The sequence below is a fragment of the Bubalus bubalis genome, chromosome 13, assembly GCF_019923935.1.
Source record: "Bubalus bubalis isolate 160015118507 breed Murrah chromosome 13, NDDB_SH_1, whole genome shotgun sequence".
NCBI lineage: Eukaryota > Metazoa > Chordata > Mammalia > Artiodactyla > Bovidae > Bubalus > Bubalus bubalis.
This window is the reverse complement of record NC_059169.1, coordinates 62,079,863-62,092,542: the sequence shown is the minus strand read 5'-3', so window position 1 is coordinate 62,092,542 and position 12,680 is coordinate 62,079,863. Positions and strand designations below refer to the sequence as shown.

The 12,680-nt window shown below is 38.1% G+C and overlaps 1 protein-coding gene and 1 long non-coding RNA gene across 13 annotated transcripts in view; one reads left to right on the top strand and one right to left on the bottom strand.

Annotated features, from left to right (window-relative positions):
- The window catches only part of STARD13 (StAR related lipid transfer domain containing 13), a 482,949-nt gene that overhangs the window by 67,131 nt on the left and 403,138 nt on the right, over positions 1-12,680 (top strand). The gene's annotated exons all lie outside the window — the stretch shown is intronic.
- LOC102403942 overlaps positions 1-12,680 on the bottom strand; it is a 59,477-nt gene that overhangs the window by 18,474 nt on the left and 28,323 nt on the right. The window lies entirely within an intron of this gene.

Sequence of the window (12,680 nt, the reverse complement as noted above, 5' to 3'; positions counted from 1 at the left end):
CCTCAGATATGCAGATGACACCACCCTTATGGCAGAAAGTGAAGAGGAACTCAAAAGCCTCTTGATGAAAGTGGAGAGTGAAAAAGTTGGCTTAAAGCTCAACATTCAGAAAACAAAGATCATGGCATCTGGTCCCATCACTTCATGGGAAATAGATGGGGAAAACAGTGGAAACAGTGTCAGACTTTTTTTTGGGGGGCTCCAAAATCACTGCAGATGGTGACTGCAGCCATGAAATTAAAAGACACTTAACTCCTTGAAAGGAAAGTTATGACCAACCTAGACAGCATATTCAAAAGCAGAGACATTACTTTGCCAACAAAGGTTCGTCCAGTCAAGGCTATGGTTTTTCCTGTGGTCATGTATGGAGGTGAGAGTTGGACTGTGAAGAAGGCTGAGCGCTGAAGAATTGATACTTTTGAACTGTGGTGTTGGAGAAGACTCTTGAGAGTCCCTTGGACTGCAAGGAGATCCAACCAGTCCATTCTGAAGGAGATCAGCCCTGGGATTTCTTTGGAAGGAATGATGCTAAAGCTGAAACTCCAGTACTTTGGCCACTTCATGCAAAGAGTTGACTCATTGGAAAAGACTCTGATGCTGGGAGGGATTGGGGGCAGGAGGAGAATGGGACGACAGGGGATGAGATGGCTGGATGGCATCACTGACTCGAAGGACGTGAGTCTGGGTGAACTCCTGGAGTTGGTGATGGACAGGGAGGCCTGGCGTGCTGTGATTTATGGGGTCGCAAAGAGGCAGACACGACTGAGCGACTGAACTGAACTGAACTGAGTCTAGGCAGGTGTAGTGTAGAGGAAAGATCTGAATGATATCTGGGAGTTAGGAGCACTAAAGAAATGTTTAAGAACCAGCAATGACTATAATGAGTGAGAAGCAGAATTATTCAAGGGTATGTAGGTAGTTGTTTATAAGGAATCAGATAAAACCATTTTAATCTGAGTGTTTTATAATCTTCAGAATGAAAATAATCCAGCCCATTTTGCAGGGCTGATGTTAGGATTAGAGACAAGATGATAAAGCAATTCACATGATGGCCTGGTTTCTGGACATGGCAGTTTTATATAACTCCATTACTGATGATGAAGAGTCAGATGAAGACTCTAGTGCTGCAAGATTTTAACTACAAGGAAAGTGTTTGATATTATATGAAAATTAATCAAATAGGGAGAAGTGGAGAGCATCACTGCTGTCACAAGCACAAATTCTAAGTGATTGACAGAAGTCTCAAGTGAGAACTAATGTCAGAGCAAGTTCACCCAAGGTAGGATGGGAGAGGGGAAATTCCCTCAGAGGTCAATGCACATGCTAGAATTCATTTATTATGATCATAAGTACACTGTGGCCATCCCTCACCAAAATACGTTGCACAACTTTGGATGTCTGATTTACCAACTAATTAACAAAACTAAAAGGACCAGATAACTGGTCTGTGTGCTCATCTAACATCTGGCTCTTCCACTAAATGGCATGTTGGTCAAGGTGCCTTATTCTGACTATCAAGAGGGCAGCAGGCCTGGGAACATTATTCAGCTGTAAGTAATGCAATACTAAAGAAACCTACTAATATTTTTGCCAGAAGTTTTAGCCATCCCTCCTTTATTCTAAGGACTATGTATCAAAAATATCAGCTATTACAAAAAGAAAGGGAATTGATTCTGTGGGAATAGAAAGGTTCTGGTTTGGGAGTCACAGTTGTAGTTGTAGCTGCCCTAGTTCTGTAGGAGTTCTCATTGTAGCTCTGCCATATTGTTTTCTTAACTCAGAATTTTAACCTCTTGTGGCCTCACTTCTGACCTATTAAAATAAGGTTTAATATATTAATCTCTTCCCTTTCTTATCTTTAAAAAATAGAGTATTTATTGACTGAAGAACAAAAGTGCTTTTCTTAAATATATGTTCTTAAATTTCTTTAGTCATTTCCAGTTGTATTTTTATTTGTTTTTTCCCAAGTTTTTACTTTTTATTGTGGTAAAAACATACAATATATAATTTACCATGTTAACCATTTTTAGGTGTACAGTTTGTAGCATTAAAAAGATTCACGTTATTGTGCAGCCATCACCACCACTCATTTCTAAACATTTTTATCTTCCCAAACTGAAACCGTACTCATTTAACACTAGCTCCTTCACTCCATTCCTCCAATCACCATTCTATCTTCTGTCTCTATGAATCTGGTCACCCAAATACCTCATGTAATTGGAATCCTACAGTATTAGTCCTTTTGAGTCAGGCTTATTTCATTTAGTATAATGTCTTCAGGGTTCATCCACTGTGCAGTGTATACCAGACTTTCATTCATTTTAAGGTGAAATAATCTTCCATCCTATGTATGTGCCACATTTTATTAATCCACATTTGGGTGCAGTGGCATATGGTTTGAAGATATAAGTTTCTGAAATTCACTCTAGTGGGGCTGGAACAGGGAAATAGATGCATTGGTGTATTTTCTTGAACGTCAAGGGTTAATGGTGCCTTTTCCTAAACATCAGGAAAGAGAACAAGGAGCATACAAGGTTATTATTTATCATGGTTAGGGGTTGACTGATGCTGAAGTATAAAAACAGAGAAAAGCCTGTCTGTCAAAATGTAAGGGAAGTACAGACTCAACTATTAGAGCCATCAAAAGTCTGAGATAAAGCTGTGCAAAGACTAAGAAGCCACTTCAGCACCCAGTGCTGAAAGAAAAGTGGGAAATAAGGCACATTTTGGTCCTAAATGGGAATGTCAGCTAGAGATTCTTCGGTAGGACAATCTTTCCATTGATAATTCCTTCACATAATGTCAACTCTTAATGCATATGAGTTAGTCAGGGTTCAAAGGTTCACACTAATAATAATGTTTGTTTCCATGTGCCCATTTGGATTATAATAGATATGCGACTATCACTAGGTTTATGATTACTAAAGTTGACTAACAGTGATAGTTTTTGTAAAGTAAATTCTGTTGACTTCAAGTAGCAAAAGAAAACACAAAGCAACTGAAACAAGCTTTCTGGTGTCAGTAGGTCTATGAAATTAATGAAATTTGAACGGCATCTCAAAACAGAGTTCACAGAAAACCTTCAGGGCAAAAAGGAGTGGATTAGAGGAGGTGATGCTGAAAAAAGTCTCTGCTCATCCCCACTATACTGACCTTTCCAGGAAAAGTTTGAATTGGTGGAGGCTGAAACTAGGTTAGAGATATGAGAAACGTGATCCCAGTTCTTGTTTTACATCAATTAGAAATAGATGTAGGTTAACAAGTTTCTCTTTGAAAATGAAATTCTTTCTCATAGCTTAGTTAGAAACTTCCTTGAGAAAGAAGTTAGGTTGGGGGCCCATCTCAGGGCACTCTGGACATTGGCATCCATATGCTGTGTGGAACCAGAGAGAAGTCAGGGCTCTCTGAGATTATATAAGGACAGTTAGCATATTCTTAATTCAACCTTCTTTTACTGGGCAAAGAACAGAGGTCAAAACATGGAGAAGAAAAGGCTTTTTTTACCCGATATTTGAGAATTCATAAATGTTCATTCATTCATAAATTCATAATTCATTCATTCATAAATGTTCACATCTCCATAGTCAACTCTCTAAGGCAATATAGAACAAATAAAATATGAGAATAAGGGTCAAAAACACTTCCAAGTTTGCTTTCCACCTTGCTATTTAATAGCTGTGTAACCTTGAACAATCAGCTTAGCCTTTCTCAGTCTCAGTTTTCTCATCTTTAATTGCTTGTATGAGAATTGACTGTGGTGTTTCATGATAATGAATGCCTCTGCCTAGTAGATACTCAATAAATGTCAGTAATCCTCCCTTGTTTTGTTAAGTTTCAGTTCAGTTCAGTCGCTCAGTCGTGTCTGACTCTTTGTGACCCCATGAACCAGAGCACGCCAGGCCTCCCTGTCCATCACCAACTCCGGAAGTTTACTCAAACTCATGTCCAGTGAGTCGGTGATGCCATCCAACCATCTCATTATCTGTCATCCCCTTCTCCTCCTGCCTTCAATCTTTCCCAACATCACGGTCTTTTCAAATGAGTCAGCTCTTCACATCAGGTGGCCAAAATATTGGGAGTTTCAGCTTTAACATCAGTCCTTTCAATGAACACCCAGGACTGATTTCCTTTAGGATGGACTGGTTGGATCTCCTTGCAGTCCAAGGGACACTCAAGAGTCTTCTCCAACACCACAGTTCAAAAGCATCAATCCTTTGGCACTCAACTTTCCTCTTTAAATTTTATTTTTAAACCTGAAACACTGTATTAGTTTTGCCAAACATCAAAACGAATCCGCCACAGGTATACATGTGTTCCCCATCCTGAACCCTCCTCCCTCCTCCCTCCCCACACCATCCCTCTGGGTCATCCCAGTGCACCAGCCCCAAGCATCCAGCATCGTGCATCGAATCTGGACTGGCAACTCATTTCATACATGATATTACACGTTTCAATCCCATTCTCCCAAATCTTCCCACCCTCTCCCTCTCCCACAGAGTCCATAAGACTGTTCTATACTTCAGTGTCTCTTTTGCTGTCTCGTACATAGGGTTATTGTTACCATCTTTCTAAATTCCATATATATGAGTTAGTATACTGTATTGGTGTTTTTCTTTCTGGCTTACTTCACTCTGTATAATAGGCTCCAGTTTCATCCACCTCATTAGAACTGATTTAAATGTGTTCTTTTTAATGGCTGAGTAGTACTCCATTGCTTATTTGTACCACAGCTTTCTTATCCATTCATCTGTTGACGGACATCTAGGTTGCTTCCATGTCCTGGCTATTATAAACAGTGCTGCGATGAACATTGGGGTACACGTCTCTTTCCCTTCTGGTTTCCTCAGTGTGTATGCCCAGCAGTGGGATTGCTGGATCATAAGGCAGGTCTATTTCCAGTTTTTTAAGAAATCTCCACACTGTTCTCCATAGTGGCTGTACTAGTTTGCATTCCCACCAACAGTGTAAGAGGGTTCCCTTTTCTCCACACCCTCTCCAGCATTTATTGCTTGTAGACTTTTGGATCGCAGCCATTCTGACTGGCGTGAAATGGTACCTCATAGTGGTTTTGATTTGCATTTCTCTGATAATGAGTGATGTTGAGCATCTTTTCATGTTTGTTAGCCATCTGTATGTCTTCTTTGGAGAAATGTCTGTTTAGTTCTTTGGCCCATTTTTTGATTGGGTCATTTATTTTTCTGGAGTTGAGCTGTAGGAGTTGCTTGTATATTTTTGAGATTAGTTGTTTGTCAGTTGCTTCATTTGCTATTATTTTCTCCCATTCTGAAGGGTGCCTTTTCATCTTGCTAATAGTTTCCTTTGATGTGCAGAAGCTTTTGAGTTTAATTAGGTCCCATTTGTTTATTTTTGCTTTTATTTCCAATATTCTGGGAGGTGAGTCATAGAGGATCCTGCTGTGATGTATGTCAGAGAGTGTTTTGCCTATGTTCTCCTCTAGGAGTTTTATAGTTTCTGGTCTTACGTTTAGGTCTTTAATCCATTTTGAGTTCATTTTTGTGTATGGTGTTAGAAAGTGGTCTAGTTTCATTCTTTTACAAGTGGTTGACCAGATTTCCCAGCACCACTTGTTAAAGAGATTGTCTTAAATCCATTGTATATTCTTGCCTCCTTTGTCAAAGATAAGGTGTCCATATGTGCGTGGATTTATCTCTGGGCTTTCTATTTTGTTCCATTGATCTATATTTCTGTCTTTGTGCCAGTACCATACTGTCTTGATGACTGTGGCTTTGTAGTAGAGCCTGAAGTCAGGTAGGTTGATTCCTCCAGTTCCATTCTTCTTTCTCAAGATCGCTTTGGCTATTGGAGGTTTTTTGTATTTCCATACAAATTGGGAAATTATTTGTTCTAGCTCTGTAAAGAATACCGTTGGGAGCTTGATAGGGATTGCATTGAATCTATAAATTGCTTTGGGTAGTATACTCATTTTCACTATATTGATTCTTCCAATCCATGAACATGGTATATTTCTCCATCTATTAGTGTCCTCTTTGATTTCTTTCACCAGTGTTTTATAGTTTTCTATATATAGGTCTTTAGTTTCTTTAGGTAGATATATTCCTAAGTATTTTATTCTTTCCGTTGCAATGGTGAATGGAATTGTTTCCTTAATTTCTGTTTCTGTTTTCTCATTATTAGTGTATAGGAATGCAAGGGATTTCTGGGTGTTGATTTTATATCCTGCAACTTTACTATAATCATTGATTAGTTCTAGTAATTTTCTGGTGGAGTCTTTAGGGTTTTCTATGTAGAGGATCATGTCATCTGCAAATAGTGACAGTTTTACTTCTTCTTTTCCAATTTGGATTCCTTTTATTTCTTTTTCTGCTCTGACTGCTGTGGCCAAAACTTCCAAAACTATGTTGAATAGTAATGGTGAAAGTGGGCACCCTTGTCTTGTTCCTGACTTTAGAGGAAATGCTTTCAATTTTTCACCATTGAGGATAATGTTTGCTGTGGGTTTGTCATATATAGCTTTTATTATGTTGAGGTATGTTCCTTCTATTCCTGCTTTCTGGAGAGTTTTTATCATAAATGGATGTTGAAATTTGTCAAAGGCTTTCTCTGCATCTATTGAGATAATCATATGGTTTTTATTTTTCAATTTGTTAATGTGGTGTATCACCTATCCTGCTCAAACTCTTCCAGAAAATTACAGAGGAAGGTAAACTTCCAAACTCATTCTATGAGGCCACCATCACCCTAATACCAAAACCTGACAAACATGCCACAAAAAAAGAAAACTACAGGCCAATATCACTGATGAACATAGATGCAAAAATCCTTAACAAAATTCTAGCAATCAGAATCCAACAACACATTAAAAAGATCATATACCATGACCAAGTGGGCTTTATCCCAGGGATGCAAGGATTCTTCAATATCAACTTTCTGTATAGTCCAACTCTAACATCCATACATGACTACTGGAAAAATCATAGCCTTGACTAGATGGACCTTTGTTGGCAAAGTAATGTCGCTGCTTTTTAATATGCTGCCTAGGTTGGTCATAACTTTCCTTTCAAGGAGTAAGTGTCTTTTAATTTCATGGCTGTAATCACCATCTGCAGTGATTTTGGAGCTCAAAAATATAAAGTCAGCCACTGTTTCCCCATCTATTTGCCATGAAGTTTTGGGACCAGATGCCATGATCTTCGTTTTCTGAATGTTGAGCTCCAAGCCAACTTTTTCACTCTCCTCTTTCACTTTCATCAAGAGGCTCGTTAGTTCCTCTTCACTTTCTGCCATAAGGGTGGTGTCTGCATATCTGAGGTTATTGATATTTCTCCTGGCAATCTTGATTCCAGCTTGTGTTTCTTCCAGTCCAGCGTTTCGCATGACGTACTCTGCATATAAGTTAAGTCAACAGGGTGACAATATACAGCCTTGACGTACTCCTTTTCCTATTTGGAACCAGTCTGTTGTTCCATGTCCAGTTCTAACTGTTGCTTCCTGACCTGCATACACATTTCTCAAGAGGCAGATCAGGTGGTCTAGTATTCCCATCTCTTGAAGAATTTTCCACAGTTTATTGTGATCCACACAGTCAAAGGCTTTGGCATAGTCAATAAAGCAGAAAGAGATGTTTTTCTGGAACTCTCTTGCTTTTTCCATGATCCAGTGGATGTTGGCAATTTGATCTGGTTCCTCTGCCTTTTCTAAAACCAGCTTGAACATCAGGAAGTTCACGGTTCACGTATTGCTGAAGCCTGGCTTGGAGAATTTTGAGCATTACTTTACTAGCGTGTGAGATGAGTGCAATCGTGCGGTAGTTTGAGCATTCTTTGGCATTGCCTTTCTTTGGGATTGGAATGAAAACTGACCTTTTCCAGTCCTGTGGCCACTGCTGAGTTTTCCAAATTTGCTGGCATATTGCGTGCAGCACTTTCACAGCATCATCTTCCAGCATTTGAAATAGCTCAACTGGAATTCTATCACCTCCACTAGCTTTGTTCATAGTGATGCTTTTTAAGGCCCATTTGACTTCACATTCCAGGATGTCTGGCTCTAGGTGAGTGATCACACCATCGTGACTATCTTGGTTGTGAAGATCTTTTTTGTACAGTTCTTCTGTGTATTCTTGCCACCTCTTCTTAATATCTTATGCTTCTGTTAGGTCCATACCATTTCTATCCTTTATAGAGCCCATCTTTGCATGAAATGTTCCCTTGGTCTCTCTGATTTTCTTAAAGAGATCTCTAGTCTTTCCCATTCTGTTGTTTTCCTCTATTTCTTTGCATTGATCACTGAGGAAGGCTTTCTTATCTCTCCTTGCTATTCTTTGGAAGTCTGAATTCAAATGGGTAAATCTTTCCTTTTCTCCTCTGCTTTTTGCTTCTCTTTTCACAGCTATTTGTAAGGCCTCCTCAGACAGCCCTTTTGCTTTTTTTGCATTTCTTTTTCTTGGGAATGTTCTTGAACCCTGTTTCCTGTACAATGTCATGAACCTCTGTCCATAGTTCATCAGGCACTCTGTCTATCAGATCTAGTCCCTTAAATCTATTTGTCACTTCCACATAATCATATAAGGATTTGATAGGTATGATATAATAGGTATAATCATAAGGGATTTGATTTAGGTCATACCTGAATGGTCTAGTGGTTTTCCCCACTTTCTTCAATTTAAGTCTGAATTTGGCAATTATGATCCCAGCCACAGTCAGCTCCCAGTGTTGTTTTTGCTGACTGTATAGAGCTTCTCCATCTTTGGCTGCAAAGAATATAATCAATCTGATTTCAGTGTTGACCATCTGGTGATGTCCATGTGTAGAGTCTTATCTTGTGTTTTTGGAAGAGAGTGTTTGCTATGACCAGTGTGTTCTCTTGGCAAAACTCTATTGGCCTTTGCCCTGCTTCATTCTGTACTCCAAGGCCAAATTTGCCTGTTACTCCAGGTATTTCTTGACTTCCTACTTCTGCATTCCAGTCCCCTATAATGAAAAGAACATCTTTTTTGGGTGTTAGTTCTAAAAGGTCTTGTAGGTCTTCATGGAACCATTCAACTTCAGCTTCTTCAGTGTTACTGGCCGGGGCATAGGTTTGGATTACCATGATATTGAATAGTTTGCCTTGGAAACGAACAGAGATCATTCTGTCGTTTTTGAGATTGCATCCAAGTACTGCATTTCAGACTCTTGTTGACCATGATGGCTACTCCATTTTTTCTAAGGGATTCCTACCCACAGTAGTACATACAATAGTCATCTGAGTTAAATTCACCCATTCCAGTCCATCTTAGTTCGCTGATTCCTAGAATGTTGATATTTACTCTTGCCATCTCCTGTTTGACCACTTCCAATTTGCCTTGATTCATGGACCTAACATTCCAGGTTCCTATGCAATATTGCTCTTTACAGTATCAGACCTTGCTTCTAACACCAGTCACATCCACAGTTGGGTGTTGTTTTTGCTTTGGCTCCATCCCTTCATTCTTTCTGGAGTTATTTCTCCAGTGATCTCCAGCAGCATATTGGGCACCTACTGACCTGGGGAATTCATCTTTCAGTTTCCTATCTTTTTGCCTTTTCATAGTGTTCATGGGGTTCTCAAGGCAAGAAAACTGAAGTGGTTTGCCATTCCTTCTCCAGTGGACCACATTCTGTCAGACCTCTCCACCATGACCCGTCCATCTTGGGTGGCCCCACACAGCATGGCTTAGTTTCATTGAGTTAGACAAGCTATGGTCTGTGTGATCAGACTGGCTAGTTGTCTATGATTGTGGTTTCAGTCTGTCTGCCCTCTGATGCCCTCTCTCAGCACTACCGTCTTATTTGGGTTTCTCTTACCTTGGACGTGGCGTATCTCTTCACGGCTGCTCCAGCAAAGCGCAGCCGCTGCTCCTTACCTTGGACGTGGGGTAGCTCCTCTTGGCCTCTCCTATTAAGGAGTACATATTTGTTTACTCATTCAGTCTTCCATTCTTCAATTACCTATTTATATGTATGTGCCTAGCACTGTTGTACTCAAGTGCAGTTATTCATCAAATCATTCATTTTCAATGTTATTATCTTTACCATGAAGTACTGTAGCTTTAAAAATAATCAATTCCTTCTGAGTTAATTAATAATAAATTCCTCCTTCCATAAGTCAGTTACTTTGGTATTATAAATATTCATGGTTTGAAATTATGTACTATATATGTAAAATGGGATGAAAAATACATCAACTGAAATACCTTGACAACGCAACAGAAATAAAAGTCTCACTGAGACCTAACAAATTCAAAAGGATACTGTTGGTAAACTTTTATTTTTATGTAATCTGCTACAGGGTTACAGTACTACAATAACTAACTACCAAAACAGCTATAGAGTTGATCTTGGGTCCACTGGGAGTCCAACGATATCCTAAAAATACACTGATTAGAAAGTTTTTCAAATTTTTTTCAAATCCTACAGGATTACGGTGGAGAAAGCTTTGGGTGACTATCCTCAGAAAATTTTTTCTATAATCATTATATTTTGGGATGGGAATTCTAATGAAGGAGTGATAAATACTGAAATAGTCTAACAAATAGCCTTCTGTTCTCAAAAGCTAAATTACAAGGAAAATGGGCATGAGGGAAAGCTAATTTAAAAATTGTCTAGAAAATTTTCTCACTTCTCTTTATGATGTATTTTAATAAATCAAATTCTAACTTATTTAAACTTGTTTAGCAAGTTCAAAATTAAACAGAAGAACATTAATATGTCCTTAAGGCCACTGCAACTGTAATTTTTGAATGAATATTAAAGTTGAGCTTAAGAGTTGGGCTTAAGAAGTATTCATTCAGTTATGATAGTTTTGATAATTTTTGTATTCCCCTGGGAGTTGGACATTTTATATGTGTGTGTGTGTGTGTGTGTGTGTGTGTATTTTCTAAGTCTAAGGTCATGATAACAACAGTCTATCTTGCTTCTGGAGGTACAAAGTGGGGTCATACTGGCCTTGAATCAAACTGATTTCCTTCGATTATTACAACTCATCTACCTCCTTCACATTTTTTTATAAATGCGGAGTTCTTTTTTTGGGCGGGGGGTTTACATGTGGTTTTTAAAATGCATTTTTAAATTAATAGGCTTTATTTTTAGTCCAATTTTAGGTTTCCAGAAAAACTGTGTGGAAAGGACAGAGTTCCCAAATACCTCATGTCTCCCTCTTTCCCTATCCCAACACTATTTTCCCTATCATCAACATCTTTCATTAATGTGGTACATTTGTTGAAACTGATTAGTCACTATTAACATATTAACTGAAATCCACCGTTTACATTAGGGTTTCCTCTTTCTGTCATATATTCTATGGATTTTGACAAAAATTTCATGATATATATCCGCATTATAGTGTCATACAGAATAGTTTGACTGCTCTGAAAATCCCCTGTGCTCCACCAATTCATAGCTCTATCTTTCCCCCAGAATTCCTTGCAACCACTTATCTTTTCATTTGTCTCCATTATTTTGTTTTTTCCAGGATGTCATATAGCTGGAAACATACAGTATGTAGCCTTCTCAAATTGCATTTTTTCCCTTTGGCACTACATATATAAGTTTCCTCATGTCTTTTTATGACTTGGTACCTCATTTCTTTTAAATGCTGTGTAATATTCCATTGTCTGGATGCACCACAGCTTATTTCATTCACCTTCTGAAGTATATCTTGGTTGCTTCCAAGTTTTGGCAATTATGAACAAAGCTGAAATAAACATTTGCATGCAGATTTCTGTGTGGACATAAGTTTTCCATCTGGGTAAACATTGAGGGGCACAACTGTAAGATTATATGGTAAGAGTATGTTTCATTTTGTCAGAAATTGTCAAACTATCTTCCAAAGCTTTACCATTTTGCATTCTCACCATTAATGGAAAAGAGTTCTTTCTTCATATCCTCACCACTGTTTAGTACTGTCAATACTTTGAATTTTAGCCATTCTAACAGGTATGTAGTTGCATGTCATCGTTGGCTTAATTTGTGATCCCCTTGGAAGATAATGTTGGGTATCTTTTCATATATTTATGAAATTTTGTCAAGGTATATTTTCTTTGGTGTTCAAGTTCTTTGGACATTTTAAAATTGGGTTGTTTTCTTACTGTTGCATGCTAAGGTTCTCTACTTTAAATATCAGTCTTTCATTAGATATATATTTTTCAAGTTATTTTTAGCTTATCTTTTCATTCTCTTAACAGTGTCATTCACAGAGCAGAAGTTTTGAATTTTTAACAATTTTTTCCTGGATTATGCTTTTGGTGTTATGTCTAAAAAGTCATCATACAAGTCAAGGTCATCTAGATTGTCTTATATGTTACCCTCTAAGAGTTTTATAGTTCTGTGTTTTAAATTTATGTCTATGATCCTTCGTAAGTTAATTATGCAAAAGCTGTAAAGTCTATTTCTAGATTTATATATTTTTTCCATGCAGATGTCCAATTGTTCCAGCACCATTTGTTGAGAAGACTATCATTTCTTCAGTGAATTGCTTGTGTTCCCTTGTCAAAGATCAGTTGATTAAATCTGTGTGGGTCTTTTCTGGGTTCTCTACTCTGGAGCTTATATTATTATCAATAACTGTGATTATTTATATCCTTTTGCTTCATTGCATTATTGGTTATTAATAATTCCCTTCTTGTTTTATTCAGGTAAAATTTAGATATAGGAAAACACACAGACTCCCTCCCTTCTCATACC